Consider the following 10,220-nt stretch of genomic DNA (forward strand, 5'->3'; position numbering starts at 1 on the left):
GTCTTTAACCTTTGGCATTTTAATTCTGATGTGTCTTGCTGTGGGCCTCTTTGGGTTCCTCTTATTTGGGACCCTCTGTGCTTCCTGGACTTCTAAGTCGATTTCTTTCCTCAGGTAGGGGAAGTTTTCTGTCATTTTTTCAAATAGGTTTTCAACTTCTTGGTCTCTTTCTTCCCCTTCTGGCACCCCAATAATACAAATGTTGGGCCTCTTGAAGTTGTCCCAGAGGCTCCTTATACTATCTTCATATTTCTGGATTCTTTCTTCTTTTTGCTCTTCTGGTTGGGTGTTTTTTGTTTCCTCATGTTCCAGATTGCTGATTTGATTCTCAGTGTCCTCTACTCTACTGTTGATTCCCTGTAAATTATTCTTCATTTCAGTTTGTGTAGCCTTCATTTCAAATTGGAACTTTATTACGTTATCAATTTTCTCAGTTATTTCCCTAATAGTATGCTTAAACATCCTTATAAACAAAATTCTGAATTCTGTATCTGTTAACTTGCTTGGATCTATTTCATTTAGTTCCTCTTCCTCTTCTAGAGATTTGTTCTGTTCTTTTCTTTGTGACATGTTTCTTTCCCTCCATATTTTGGCTGCTTCCTGGTGTTTGTTTCTATGTATTAGGTAGAGCTGCTATGTCTCCTGGAATTCGTAGAAATGCTTTATGTAGTAGGTGTCCTGTAGGGTCCAGTGGCTCAGCCTCCCCAGTCAGCTGAGCTGGGCCTTCTAGGTGCTCCCCTGTGGGCTGTGTGCACTGTCCTGTTGTAGTTGAGCCTTGGTTGCTGTTGGCGTCACTGGGAGGAAATGACCCCCAGGCCAATCAGCTGTGAGGACCAGCTGCAACTACAGCCAAAGAGCTGCTGTGCTGGAGACACCCCTATGGAGCAGGATTTACTTCAGTGGAGCTTTGGTGTTCACCAAGTGCGCCCCTGAGTGTGTCACTGGTGGATGTGGTAGGGTTGTAATCCAGCGTGGTCAAGTCTGACCACCAGGTGCACTGTCTCTGGGGCCTCCCGGGAAGTGCAAAGTCAGCCTGTGCCAGTGCCTTGCCCAGGGCCACCCAGCATGAGCTACACAGCAAACCATAGTTGGCTGCTACTTGTGCTGGGCTTGGCATTGTCCAGGAGAGGCCAAGCTATGAGCCAATGCAGCTGCCGCTAGTGCCTGGCCTGGGGCCGCTTATCAAGCTGTATGGGGCAGCTGCTGCTTATTTGAGAGATTTTAGGAAAGTCCTAAGCATGAGGCTCGAGAGGCCACTTGCATAGAAAAGCCCCTGGAAATGGCCTGGATGAGCTGCAGGTGGGGAGGGGCGGGGCCTCCAGGAATCACGGGGCGGGGCCAAAGGTGTGAGTCAGGTGCTGGCGATTCAAATATGGCGCCTGCCTGCCGGCTGTGTGGGGGAGGACTCGCCACAGGAGCCATGGCCTCCGCCAGCCCTTCCGCCTGGGAGGAAGCCGCCCTCCAGCTCTCGCCCGGATTCCAGGCAGGTTAGTTCCTCCCCGAGTGTCCCGGGTCCTTTCAGGCCGCTGCCCGGGGCTGGGCTCAGAGGGAGCGTCCGAGTGAGTCCGTGCCGGGCCCTTTAGAGGAGCTGCTGGGGCTCCCGCAGTCTCGGCGACCCTCGGCCACAGTCTCCGCTGGTTTCACAGCCTGGAGTTGTGGGGCGTCTCTTCCCAGCCCTGGGGGCCTGCTGTGGGGCTGGGACCCTCCCTCCTCTGGGAAGCCTCTACGGCCTAGATGTCCCTCCTGGGTTTAAACGGCGGCACCGGGTGTGGCCTCGGCCTCATCTCCGCGATTCAGCCCCGATCCGCCCGCGTCTCCGCCCCTCCTCCTGGTCTTGGTGCTCCCTCAGCTCCCTGGTTGTGGGGCTTCTGTGCAGCCAGGTCTCAGGAGGCTCTGAGTGACGGTGGTTCTGTATTTTAGTTGTGATTTTGATGTGGTTGCGGGAGGCGGCGGTGCAGAGGTTACCTACGCCGCCGTCTTGTTTCTCCTTCTATGTTGATCTCATATCCTGTCCCCTGCTGAACTCGCTTATTAGTTCTAGGAGGTTTCTTCCTTCCCTTCCTCCCTCCCTCCCTCCCTTCCTTCCTTCCTTCCTTCCTTCCTTCCTTCCTTCCTTCCTTCCTTCCTTCCTTCCTTCCTTCCTTCCTTCCTTCCTTCCTTCCTTCCTTCCTTCCTTCCTTCCTTCGAGTTTCTGTGTAAACAATGACATTACCTGTAAATAGGGCCAGTTTTATTTCTTCCTTCCAATCTTTATGCCTTTATTTCCTTTTCTTGCCTTACTGCTGACTAGAACTTTCTGTACTATGTTGAAAAAGAGTGATGAAAGTGAATGTTTTTGCCTTGTTCCTGAAATTTGGGAGAAAGCATTCAACCTTTCCGCAGTAAGTATAATGTTAGCTGTAGGCTTTTGTGCTGAAGTGAGGAAGTTTCCCCCTATTCCTTTTTTTGCATCAGGAAAGGATGTTGAAATCCGTCCATGCTTTTCCTGCACTGATTGACATGACGATATGATTTCCCTCCTTTAGACTGTTCGTGTGGATTACAGTCATTGATTTTCAAATGTTGAGCCAACCTCGCATCTTGGGAATAAAACCCACTTTGTCATCATGTATAATTCTTTTTACATCGTACTGAATTCTATTTGCTAATATTTTGTTAAGAAATTTTGCATTAATATTCATGATGGATATTGATTTGTAGAGATTTTTTGGGTACTGTTTTTATTTGGTTTTGGTATCAGGGTACTTAGTATTGGGAAAATGAGTTGGCAAGTATTCTCTTATATTTTCTTGGAAAGATTGTGTAGAAATGGTGTTAATTCTTTAAATATTTGGTAGAATTTTGCAGTGAAACCACCTGGGCCTGAAGGTTTCTGTTTTGGCAGTTTTTCAGTTATGAATTCAATTTTTTTTAACAGGTCTAGGGCTACGAAAATTATTTATTTCCTATTAAATAAGTTGTGCCAGTTTGTGTTTTTTTGACGAATTGGTCTTTTTTTTTTTTTCATCTAAGTTGTCAAATTTATGTGTGTAGAGGAGTTCATAGTATTACCTTATTTTCTCATTGACCTCTGCAGGGCCTGTGCTGATATCCCCAATTTCATTCCAAATATTGATAATTTATGTCTGCTCTCATTTGCCTTGTCTTCCAACTTTGTTTCATTGATTTTTTTATCTATTGTTCTCTGTTTTCAATTTTAGTGATTTCTTGTCTTTATTATTTTCTTTTTTCTTCTTGTTTTGAATTTATTTGCTTTTTTCTGGATTCTTGAAATGAGTTTCCATTGTTGATGTGGAATTTTCTCTCAGTCCAAGTGTACACATTTAGTGCTAACATTTCCCTTTTAAGCACTGCTTTACCTGCATTCCACAAATTTTGATATGCTTTATTTTTATTTGAATTCAGTTCAATGTCTTTTTAAATTTCTTTTGGGACATCTTCTTTGACTCATGGATTTTTTTTTTTTCAGTAGTGTCTTGTTTAGTTTCCAATTGTTTGAAATCTTACTGTTATCTTTTTGTTATTGATATCTACTTTGATTCCATTGTGTTCAAAGTATAAACTCTGTATGATTTTTATCTGATGTTAACATAGCTTACTCTTGCTTTCTTTTGAATGATATTGGTACAGAAGCTGTATTTTCTAAAGAGCTCTTTAAAATGAAAAATAAATGAAAATAATTCTATTTAAATACCTTTTTAAAGTACAGTCAGTTCTTAGTTACCCATAGTGAAAAAAACCTAAAAATGCAAAGATCAAGTAGCATTGCTGGATTCATTTATTTTGCTTTTTGTCTTGTGGGTGAACGAAGGAATAAAACAATGGAGATGAACCCTAGTGACTTTGATACGCCCGACTCGAGGCTGCTTACACCAATCCCTGCAGAACTTATGGCAAAGATGAGAACTACAGTCAGAGGTCTTCTCCTAGTTTCTAATTTGTGAGAGCAATTCTCTCCAAACTATATACTGTAGAATTTTGCTAGGTTCCCCCAGACCTCACATTCACAGGACATCTTAAATATAACATTTTTATCTTATATCCAAGTGAAATTATACATTTAACCACATAGACACGCCAACAAAGCTGAAAGATGTTTATCCAGGAGCTAATATTACTGGGCCACATAGCTCATGTGTTATGAATTATTATTATTTATTTATTTATTTATTTTTTAAAAATATATCTTCATTGGTTTCAGACAGAGGAAAGGAGAGGGGAAGAAAGAGAGGCAGAAACATCAATGATGAGAGAGTCATTGATCGATCCCACAACCTGGGCATGTGCCCTGACCAGGAATCGAACCCCGATCGCCTGGATCCCAGGTCGACACTCAACCGCTGAGCTACGCCCAGCCGGGCATGAATTATTATTTTTATGAATTCTGTAATTATCTTCTGATTAACACAAATATAGTGAATTTTCTTATTCCTGGGTTATTGTGGGGATTTTGTATTAAAGGGGCCAATTTTTAAAAATGTAGATATTTAAAATATGCTGCAATTTTTTGCATCCCCAGTGGGGCATTTCTTCATTTTTAACTTACCAGGAATCCAAAAAAAAAAAAAAAAGGCATTAGCTGAGATCTCTTTTGATGGTTTAAGTGCTCTTCAGTAAGCCCTGAGTCCTTTGAGGAGAGCATTACCTGAATTAGGGTGACTGAATTCATTTATATCAGCTAATTGTTTATGCCTTTATCTAGAAAAAAACAGAGCCCGGGCACTTCCTCCTCATGCTGGAACAGAACCTGGAAGAATCAATACTAGAAGGTTGATTGCTTTCTACCCACCCTCTGAAATCAGGCTCAAATACACCATTTAACAAAACCAAAATGTATCACGTCATGTCCTTCATGTAAGAAGTAGCAGGGGAGCTTCACAAACAAAATACAGATTAAAAGTAGACATTTTATCATCTTCTCTGGAAAGCCACAAGCTTAGTCAAAATTGTTTGAAAGCCGATGCCACACTGTGTCATATAAATACAGGAGATCCAAGTCCTGATCCTTCAAGATAGGATTTTTGGGGGAACCTAGATATTCAAGAGATTTAGATCCTCTGAATTATGAAGGGAAATGTCAGAAGAGTCAATGGCCTTACTAAATTGAACATGTAGTGAGTTAAAAGACTTAAAAAAATCAATATACAACATAACTGATGTTCATGCTACTCCACTGTTCAGGCCCTGGAGGCAACGGCCTGACACAGCATAGTGACCAGAGAAGGGTGGGGTTCTGCATGTGTTGATGTTAGCACCCTGCTATCGGCGTGGCTGGCAGACCGGTATACAAGGTGTTATGATGGGATTCAAGCTTTGAAATCATCGTATTTGTGACCAGAATTAATGGAGGTTTTCATCTGTTATCTATTGTTACTTTAAAAACAGTAAAACAACACCTTTCGGAGGCTTAAAAGATAAATCCTGAAACAGCAAAAGGGTAGAGAAATCTCATTAACTGGATACTCAGGGCCACTTCTCTCACTCCACTGGTCTGTTCATTTGAAGCAAAGTTAAAATTGCGCTTCTGTTTTAGTCCAAATAGGTAATACATTCACCTGGATCAAAAATCAAATATGCTTGCATTGCTTCCTTTCTTTCTCTTTTGCATTGCTTTTTTATTCCTTCTAAGACTCCATCTGCAAATATAAAGATATTATTATAACTCCCTCCTTTCTTTTTTAAACACAAAAGTAGCACAAAGAGCATGAAGAGCATGATCTCTGACGCCCGACTGCCAATGTTCTCGTCCCAGTTCTCCCACTGTTGTGTCTGTCAGCCGGTTTCATAACCTCGAAGTGCCTCAGTTTCCTCATCTGTATAATGAAGATAGTAATAGCCTCTGTCTCATATGGTTATTTGAGGATGAGATGAGCTAATAAATGCATAAAGCACTCGGGACAGGACCTGACACTCGGTGAGCCCTTTGTGTGTGATAGGCATGTGGTACAGTGTCGGGGATCTAAGAGCAGGGGCTCTGCAGCGGGACTACCCAAGGTCAAATCTCGTTCCTTTGCCTGTAAAGTATAGAAAATAATAGTACTTACTCTCACCAGCTGTTGTGAGACTGAAATGAACAGTGCCTCGCGCTTGGTAAGCACTGCTGTATTTCATCAAATCCAAGATGCCATGGATTGTAAAGCACATCATTATTTTGTAGACTAGGAAAGGAGAACCATTCCAATTAAATTATGACATGCTTTTGACTATAACACATCCTTATTTCAAAAGTGTTACAAAGTGAAAAAACACATATCTTAGAATTGAAGAAATATGGGATACAAGTGTTAGGTATCACCTTTTTATTTTCACTTAAAAATACATCTTGGATATTGTTCTGTATTGGTACAAAGAAAGCTTCTTTTCTTTTTTTATAAATGGCTGTGTAGTAATCCATTGTGGGGATGAGACATAAATTATTTAACGAGTCTCCTATTAGTTTCCAGTCTATCGCTGTTACAAACAATACCGCAATGAATAACCTTGTAGACATGTCATTTTGCAAGTCTGCTAGCATATTTGTAGGGTAAATTCCCAGAATTTGCATCGCTGGGTCAAAGAACATGCTTTTTTGAAATTTTGGCAAGTATTTCTAAGCTCAAGTTTAAGTTGCCAGGCTACTTGAAACTAAGAAGAGTGTGGGTCAAGAATGCTTGACGAGGACTGACCTAATAAAAGGGAGAGCAGAGGGATTCTGCCACAAGGGGTGGGAGTAGAACATTCTCAGTCACTCAGGGTGTCCATGTAAATTGGTCAGGTTTTTTTCTTTTTTCTTTTTAATTCTCACTCTTGGATATTTTTTCCATTGATTTTTAGAGAGTGGAAGGGAGGGAAAGAGGGAGAGAGAGAAACATCCATGTGAGACAGACACATCGATTGGCTGTGCCCCGACGGGGTGGGAGTGAACCCACAACCCAGGTACAGGCCCTTGACCAGGAATCGAACAGCGATCTCCTGGATCTTAGGTTGATGCTCAACCGCTGAGCCATGCCCGGGCCCGGCTGTTTCCTTCATTTCCAAGTCCTTTTTACTCCCTAGAATCTTCCCAAGCTGACTTGAATCTCTAAACACCTACCAGTGAAAGTAAAATTTAAGGTATTTTAAAGAACTTTAAATTTTATTTTTCAATAACAGTTTACATTCAGTATTATTCTGTATTAGTTTCAGGTGTACAGTATAGTGGTTAGACAATCATGTACTTTACAGTGCCCGCCCCCCAGATATTTCCAGTACCCACCTGGCACCATACACACTTACCGCAATATTACTAACTATATTCCCTATGCTGCACTTTACATCCCCAGGACTGTTTTGTAACTCCCAATCTGTACTTCTTAATTATATTTGAAGAAACCCAAAACACTAATTCGAAAGATTATATGCACCCTTATGTTCACTGCAGCATTATTTACAATAGCCAAGATATCAAAGCAACCCAAGTGTCCATCAACAGAGGAATGGATAAAAAAGTGCTGGCACATATATACAATAGAATATCACTTGGTCATAAAAAAAAAAAAAAAAAAAAAAAAAAGAATGAAATCTTACCATTTGCAATAGCATGGATGGACCTAGAGGGTATTATGCTAAGTGAAATAAGTCAGAGGAACACAAATACCATGTGATCTCACTTATATGTGGGATCTAAAGGAAATTCTTATGGAATCAGTTGAACTCTCCCAGGAAAACTGAGAAGGGAAGGACCAAAGTTTCATCTTCTAAAAAGTTTCTGTGCTACTAAGGTTTTTAGCAGGTTGCATCTTTTTCAGTACACCTGCCCCTCTAAGGATGACGTTGTTGGCAGTCCAGCTTCAGGCTCTGGATAAAGCTTCCATCAGGGGATCCTAATTGTTCAAGTCTCTTCTCCCTTTTACCTCCCTTTCCATCAGCCTGCCTTCCTCCCTCACCGTAGGAATTTGTTGTTCCCCTTCTCCTCTGAGTGTGTGTGAGCTACGGGGCATTTGGAAACCTCGTTTGGAGAGAGGTTCTCGGTTCTGCCTCCTTTCCTGTTTAACATGTGATGCTTGCTGTATCTTGGGGACTCTGTTTTACTGTCCCGTGCCTCACCTCATTTATTCTTCCCTGGTGTCTTGGAGGTGACTTGAAGGGGTTTCTTGAACTGATATGGTTCCTGAACTTGTAAACTCTCCCCGTGTCCAGAAGCCAGAGGAACCCGCCGTCTGGGGCCCTGGCCGCAGTCCCTGAGCGGGAAGGCCTGGCCGGGCCCTTACCGCAAAGAGGGACACGGTCGCCGAGGTCTTTCCCTTCGCCCCTGCTCGCTGCGGGGTACCTGCTCCTGGAGCTCTGACGCGTGTGCTGTTTCCCTTTCCCTCCTTTTCTTTATTTTCTTCGTTTAACTAAAACACTGTCTTGCCTTTCTTCGACGTATTCTGCAGACATATTCGAAACTCTTCTTTTCAGTTGTTCTCTCAGATGACGGGGAAAGACGGAACCTGGAAGAAGCCTGCTTCCTGTTCCTGGGTCATCTCAAGGACGCCTTGGGATGAGCCCTCCTGGCGCTCGGGCTCCTGGGCTGCCCTGGGGATAGTATAGCCAGTGCTGTCTTTCTTCTCCTTTCTCCACAGTCCTCTCATCTCCTCTCATTCCCAAACCCTTTGATCGGGAAGCTCCCTGGGCAGCACCTGGACCGCGGCTTTACGTGAAGTACACGGCTTCCTGGATTTCATTACTTCCTGCACTCCGGCATCTGGCCGCCAGGAACCAACAACTTCCCTATTCAATTTTGTCCTTGTGACCAACAGGTTACTTGGAAGTCACCTCCTGACTTTAGACCCTGATTATAATATTGTGCACTTCAAAATGTAAGAGGGTGTTAACTATTCTTATTGCAAACAGAAACAAACAAGGGACAGGAAACGTTGGAAGGTGATGGATATTTCTATTACCTTCTTTGTGGTGAAGGTATCATGAGTGCGAGCACATGTCCAAACTCATAAAATTGCACACATTAGGTATGTGTAATTCTTTGTATATCAAGTACGCCTCAATAGAGGTGTTTTAAAATCAGTAAACTCAATCTTTTATAATATTCTGCCAGCAAATCTGCCCAACCTTTGCCCTGGAGGGACAAATACTCTTTTTTTTTTTTAAATCCTCACCCAAGGTATGTTTTTATTGATTTTAGAGAGAGAGGGAGACGCATGAACCTACTCCCTCCCATATTAAGCAGAGGGGCCAACGTGTACAAAGGCCAGGAAGCAAGAGAGTGCCTGGAAACAGTTCAGAAAATCAGGAAAACAAAGCAAAACAAAAAGCATCCGTGTGGGATGCCTTCTGACCCCAGTCAATTCTCCAACACCAGATGAGTCTTAGCAATTCAATTTTGAAACTAACTACGCAGAGTTGCTGCAAGCCCTACAGTTAGTTCAGACCCCAGAATTAGTGCAGACCCCACAAGACTGCCCCCATTTCGATGCCAGTTGCCATCTCAGGCCACCCATATTTCTGATTGACAATAAATTAGAGGTTCCCATTTTCCCCTCCTTGGGTTTGATAGTTTGTTAGATCAACTCACAGAAATCAGAAAGGCACTTTATTTGTCAGTTTATTATAAGATACAAATCAATAGCCAGATGAAGAGGTACAGAGGGAGAGGTCAGGAAGGGTCTCCAGCACAGGAACTTCTGTGTCCACGAAGTTGGAGTGTACCACTCTCCCAGCACGTGGATGTAGTCACCAACTCCAGACCTCTTGGGATCTTGTTTATGCGTTTTTACAGACCTCAGCCTCCAGCCACCTCCCCCCAACTTCCAGGAGGTCAGTGGGTGACCTTCCAATCACTAGGTCTTTTTGCTGACTAGCCCCATCCTGAGGCTCTCTAGGGATCCCACCCTAAGTTGCTGTATTAGTATAAACTCAGGTGTGATAGAAAGTGACTCCTTATGAATAAGGGAAGATACACCTATTACTCAGGAAATCCCAAAGGTTTTAGGAGCTCTGCGCCAGGAAAAGAAACAAAGACCAAATACTTATTTTATTATATAGCATTCCACAAGGAACAAAGAGTTTCAGGTAACAAATGGCAGAGATGAGACCTGAGAGATAAGAGACAAGAAAGAGTTTTAGGTAAGGTTAAAGAATTTCTACGTTAGATTACACATTGGGGAGCCACTAAGAGTTTAAGTAGGGGAGGGACAGGGATGAGATTTGCATGTTCTTAAGATCACTGTTCGGAGAACTGATTAGAGGGACAAGCCTGGAGT

Source organism: Miniopterus natalensis, chromosome 1 (assembly GCF_054644295.1).
Source record: "Miniopterus natalensis isolate mMinNat1 chromosome 1, mMinNat1.hap1, whole genome shotgun sequence".
Taxonomy (NCBI): Eukaryota; Metazoa; Chordata; class Mammalia; order Chiroptera; family Miniopteridae; genus Miniopterus; species Miniopterus natalensis.